Source organism: Montipora foliosa, chromosome 4 (assembly GCF_036669935.1).
Source record: "Montipora foliosa isolate CH-2021 chromosome 4, ASM3666993v2, whole genome shotgun sequence".
Taxonomy (NCBI): Eukaryota; Metazoa; Cnidaria; class Anthozoa; order Scleractinia; family Acroporidae; genus Montipora; species Montipora foliosa.
In genome coordinates, this window is record NC_090872.1 from 31257632 (window position 1) to 31262631 (window position 5000).

The 5000-nt window shown below is 39.6% G+C and overlaps 1 long non-coding RNA gene across 1 annotated transcript in view; it reads right to left on the reverse strand.

The window, feature by feature from the left end:
• LOC137999173 (uncharacterized) overlaps window positions 1–5000 on the reverse strand; it is a 9842-nt gene that overhangs the window by 640 nt on the left and 4202 nt on the right. Inside the window, exon 2 of the long non-coding RNA XR_011122908.1 lies at window positions 3451–3475. This is a non-coding gene — a long non-coding RNA (uncharacterized lncRNA). The remainder of the gene's footprint in view (window positions 1–3450; window positions 3476–5000) is intronic.

A 5000-nucleotide genomic window follows, 5' to 3' on the forward strand; every position in this document is an offset into this window, starting at 1 on the left:
CTTTGAAAGATTACTTGGTCACCTAGTAACACAATATGATTGTAATTAATTGCTTCTCACTCCAAAAAAACAAACATTATAGGTGGTTTTCACGTTACGTCATCACCACCATGTTGGTTGACGAAAACAAAAGATCTCTCATTAACTACTTTTGTTCGTCCACAACCAATTGTACATTGCAGCATCGTTATCTGCGTCTCTAGACCACCTATATTTGCACCCGTCAGAACATTTCATGAAATTAAATGTAGGGAAATGAAGTTCATTCAGCAACAGAAAAATAAGTTTCGACTCACGGCACCAATGATCTTTCCTTATCGTAAGTGGAATTGAAGATCTAAACTTCTAATCATTGGTGCCATTGTATTTTTTCTTTTGTAAGAGCTTCATAACAATTATTGGGCGTATGGAACTTACTTTATTCACTTTCTGTACAAGTTTTTAACACTTTAATTTAATCTCTTTCAGTTCTGTTCGTTTTTGCTCTGTGAGCGCGGTGTTTTTAGCCTTAGTCGTAGTACAACGTTGCTTTCGAGTTGAAGTTTCTCGGAAATTACTGCTTTAGTCGTCCAGTCCTCTTCAAAGCGAGTCGAAATACGGAGTTTTTCTTTCATTCATATGTAAAATAGATGAAGGATATTACATGCCAGCGCGGAGATACGAAATTTCCCTTCCAGTGTTGAAACATATTTCACGAGTGAGCGCAAAACGAGAAGACCAAATAAATGAAATACTAAATCATTTCAAGAAAGGCATCGAACGGTGCGATTTTCATATGTAACCATAGCTACAGTGATTTTTTTCACGAGTGAAAATAGCATGTTATCTTCACGTGTGAGGATATCATGTTTTCGCGCAGAAGCTCACTTGGTATTTCATTGGTGTTTATACAATAAAACTAATTATTATATAGAAAGGAGTCTTTTACTGGAAAATACACCATTAATAAAATTCATACGAAACTACATCCGGGACCCGAGTGTCGTATTTCCATATCGTCTTGCTTGGTTGTTTGTGCAACGGTCGGTGAAAAATGGCGAGCGATAGATTCGTGAAGTTTTCCTAAGATGACGTAAAATCCTTCCCTGACAAACAAGAAAATGCTGACAAGAAGACTAAAAATTCATGCAACCTAAAATTATTCAAGGAGTTCCTAGCAAGTGAAGAATAAATGAGAAAAATTGAAGAAATTCCAGCCGCCGAGCTGCAAGAATAACTTCTTACTAACCGAGCGCGAGGGCCGTACTAGGAAATATTGGCCCGAGGTCGTGGCAGCGCAAGGTCCGTACAAAAACGACCGAGGGCCAATATTCCCGAGGGCCAATATTCCCCAGTACGGCTCGAGCTAGCTCGGCTAGTAAGTAGTTTATTATATGGCTTTTTAATTACCTTTTGCTTTGTTTTTGCAAGCCCGTAATCGGCCCGTGGGCATTACGGGAGAATAATGCCCTACAATTCAGTCACAATTAGCCAATCAGAGCGCGCGTTATATCGGCTACAAACACAAGCCACATAATTATTTGCGATAAAGTTTGTGCTCGGTGTTAGAAAGAAAAATGGTGAGTAAAACATTCCTGTCTATATAATAAAGAAAAAATTACACATTGGTTTGAAGATATGAAATTCAATACTTTATCAACATGGTGAGGTATTTAGATATACCACAGGTAACCCAGGCTCACTGTGTGTGCCACATAGGTCAATATAGAGAACATATGAGCCGAAGTTTAGGTCTGGAAATTTGCAAGAAAATGGAAATAAAAATCGATGAAACTTACCATGTGGTGAGCGGTTGTTGTCTTTAATACGTAAACTAAGTTTCGGGAAAAATGGTCCCCGTTCACTTTCCTTCATAGTATAGTGACAAGGTAGGAGACGGAAGCCAGCGTGGGGACTCCGATCGACCCAAAACAAGCACGATTTATTTCGTGAAAATCGAATCCAGTCGCTAAATAAACACGCCAGGCTCGTGGAACATGAATTTCTCTAAACCATGAATCCACTGAAGCATCTCCAGGTAGGAACGCGAAGCCACCAGACTCCGTAGAACTTGTAAGTTAACCTGCTAAAATGGCGGCCAGAAAAGGTTGTCCTCGCGAAGTGTCCAATTCAAAATGGCACTGAACTCGGGACGCCTGGTGACGAGTGTAATAAGTCGCCCTGGAGGGAGGGGAGTCCCAGATTGCTCAGTGAGTTTTGTTTTTAACAATTTGGGACTCCCCTCCCTCCAGAACTTATTATCCTCGTCACCAGGCGTCCCGAGTTCAGTGCCATTTTGAATTGGACACTTCGCGAGGACAACGGTTTCTTGCCGCCATTTTAAGTTCAACGGAGTCTGGTGGCTTCGCGTTGCTACCTGGAGATGCTTCAGTGGATTCATGGTTTAGAGAAATTCATGTTCCACGAGCCTGGCGTGTTTATTTAGCGACTGGATTCGATTTTCACGAAATAAATCGTGCTTGTTTTGGGTCGATCGGAGTCCCTACGCTGGCTTCCGTCTCCTACCTTGTCACTATACTATGAAGGAAGGTGAACGGGGACCATTTTTCCCGAAACTTAGTGTACGTATTAAAGACAACAACCGCTCACCACATGGTAAGTTTCATCGATTTTTATTTCCATTTTCTTGCAAATTTCCAGACCTAAACTTCGGCTCATATGTTCTCTATATTTACCTATGTGGCACACACAGTGAGCATGGGTTACCTGTGGATATACATACCTTTTGTTACAGTTCGATGCAGTTCACGAATTGGCCGCCATCTTGAAGTTTCGTAGGTATATCGTGTATCCCTTATTATAGAGTATTTTTAGACAAATATTTATAAAAACCGTGTGTATCCCTGCATACCCATTCAGGCCCGTTAACGTCCATGTATATATACCCCTATGGAATGGATTGGAAAAATTTATTTGTATGAGATTAGATTACAAATGGGTATATATAGGTATACAGGGGCATACATGAGTACATATGGATATACAGGGGCATACATGGGCATGTGTGGTTATACACTCTATACTACAGTGGTATATATGGGTGTATTATGGGTATACACGGGCCTATATGGGTATACAAGGTCATACAGGTTTATATGAACATTTGTCTAAATACACACACAAAAAATACACTACAATAAGGGATACATGAAATACCAACGAAATTTCAAGATGGCGGTCAATTCATGAACTGCATCGAACAGTAACAATCGGAGAGTTGGAAAGCTCGAAATAAATAAAGGTAATGTGCATCCAAATGCCTCACCATGTTTATGAAGTATTTAGTTTGACCAATAAACGACTTTTAGGGGTACTCCATTTAGATACTCCATACGGTACTCCATGGAGTAGGGCCCCTCGTTTTGTCCTCTCCCGAGAAATAATGGCTTTTTTCAAACACAGAAGTTCATGATGCAAAGACGTTATAAAATCACTGAAAGGGCAACTTACCATTTGGATAATGTCTGCTTTGAACCTTCAGATATGGCAAAGAAAAACTAACGTGAGAGGATAAACGTGCTGCTTCAAGATACGGCGTCCATTTTGATTGTTATTGTTTCAAAGAGCTATTATGGGATGCCCAGGGAACAAATACCAAGTAAGTGTATCCCATAATGTCTTTCGAAACAGTAGAAACCAAAATGGCCGCCGTATCTTCAAAGAGGTCTATTTTAACAGGGGAATCTTTCTTTACATTTTTGACTCATTAGCAAATTGAAACCGATATACCTACCAGATAATCTCTGAGCAAGGACTTTTTGAAAATTCGAAAAGTTACAAAGAGTTTATGGAATCATTAGCCAAAGAATTTGTCACCTTTTGATGGTTTTCAAAGCTAAAAGCCTTCAAATTCAAGATTTTTGACAGCAGCAAAGATTCCCTTATAAAAGCTCATTTGTCACGAGCTTCTTTTGTCAGCACATGATAACGACAGCTGCCGACTTTTCCTGAGTAAAAACGCATGGGATTTTCGTGTATCTACATTGCCCGGATTCCGGAGAAATTTCCGACGACTTCCGCACATTGCCAAAGATTCCTTGCGATTTTCGGCCGGAAAATGTTTTGTAGGTTGCCGAAACACTTATTTTGCAAGTCCCACGACCACAAGTTGGTGTCAAGATACCAACGAGCCGTCTAGCGCCACTTATTAATTAACTCTTTATTGCGTGGAAATGAAAATTTTTCGTCGTTTCCGGGTAATGGACGTGAAGTCCGGAATCATGAGTCAGGTGTGAGATATAGTTCTCTAGATGGTTTTCAATCACGTGATGAGACAGCCATGTTGGTGCACAAAACAATAGAAAATGAAGGCTCATTTTTTGCATTATAATAGAGTCATCATGGCTGCTGTGACATCAGGTGAAAACCATCTATAGGCGTGTGATACATATATACTGTCGATCATTAAAGTGTGACTCGCTCAAAATGAGTTTGATGTTGGCAGGTTAATTGTACATGTGACTAGATTACAATACATAAGGAAAAAACACAAAACTGAGCATTAGTGTAACTTTTCCAGCATCAATAACAGGGATAAATCAAACTGTACTATTTAAAAAGATGAAAAAGTGCTTTTTCCAGATCATGCACGCTGGAAAACAACCTGCTTGGGTCGAGAGTCCATCTTCACCCATGTATAGATTAATAGTGCAAAAACCGTGTACGATCAAAACTTGCTCTACGTTGGATCAAAATAGATCGTGACCACACCAAAAAACTTTAAAAATAGAGAATATACTGCAAAGGTTGGTCAAGACAACGTGAATATATATCTATATATATAGAATTAAATGACTAAATGAAAATACACAAGATTCCCTGCGACTCTGAGTTTCGTGCGTATGCACTCATCAGGCAGACTTAATGAAGAACAGACTTATTAGCTAGCTATATATACACGTTTATGACGAGTAGAACAATGGGGTTCTAATTACAATGGGTGAGAAGGGCGGAACTGGGGGTGAACCCCATTGTTCTACTCATTGTAAACATGTATATAT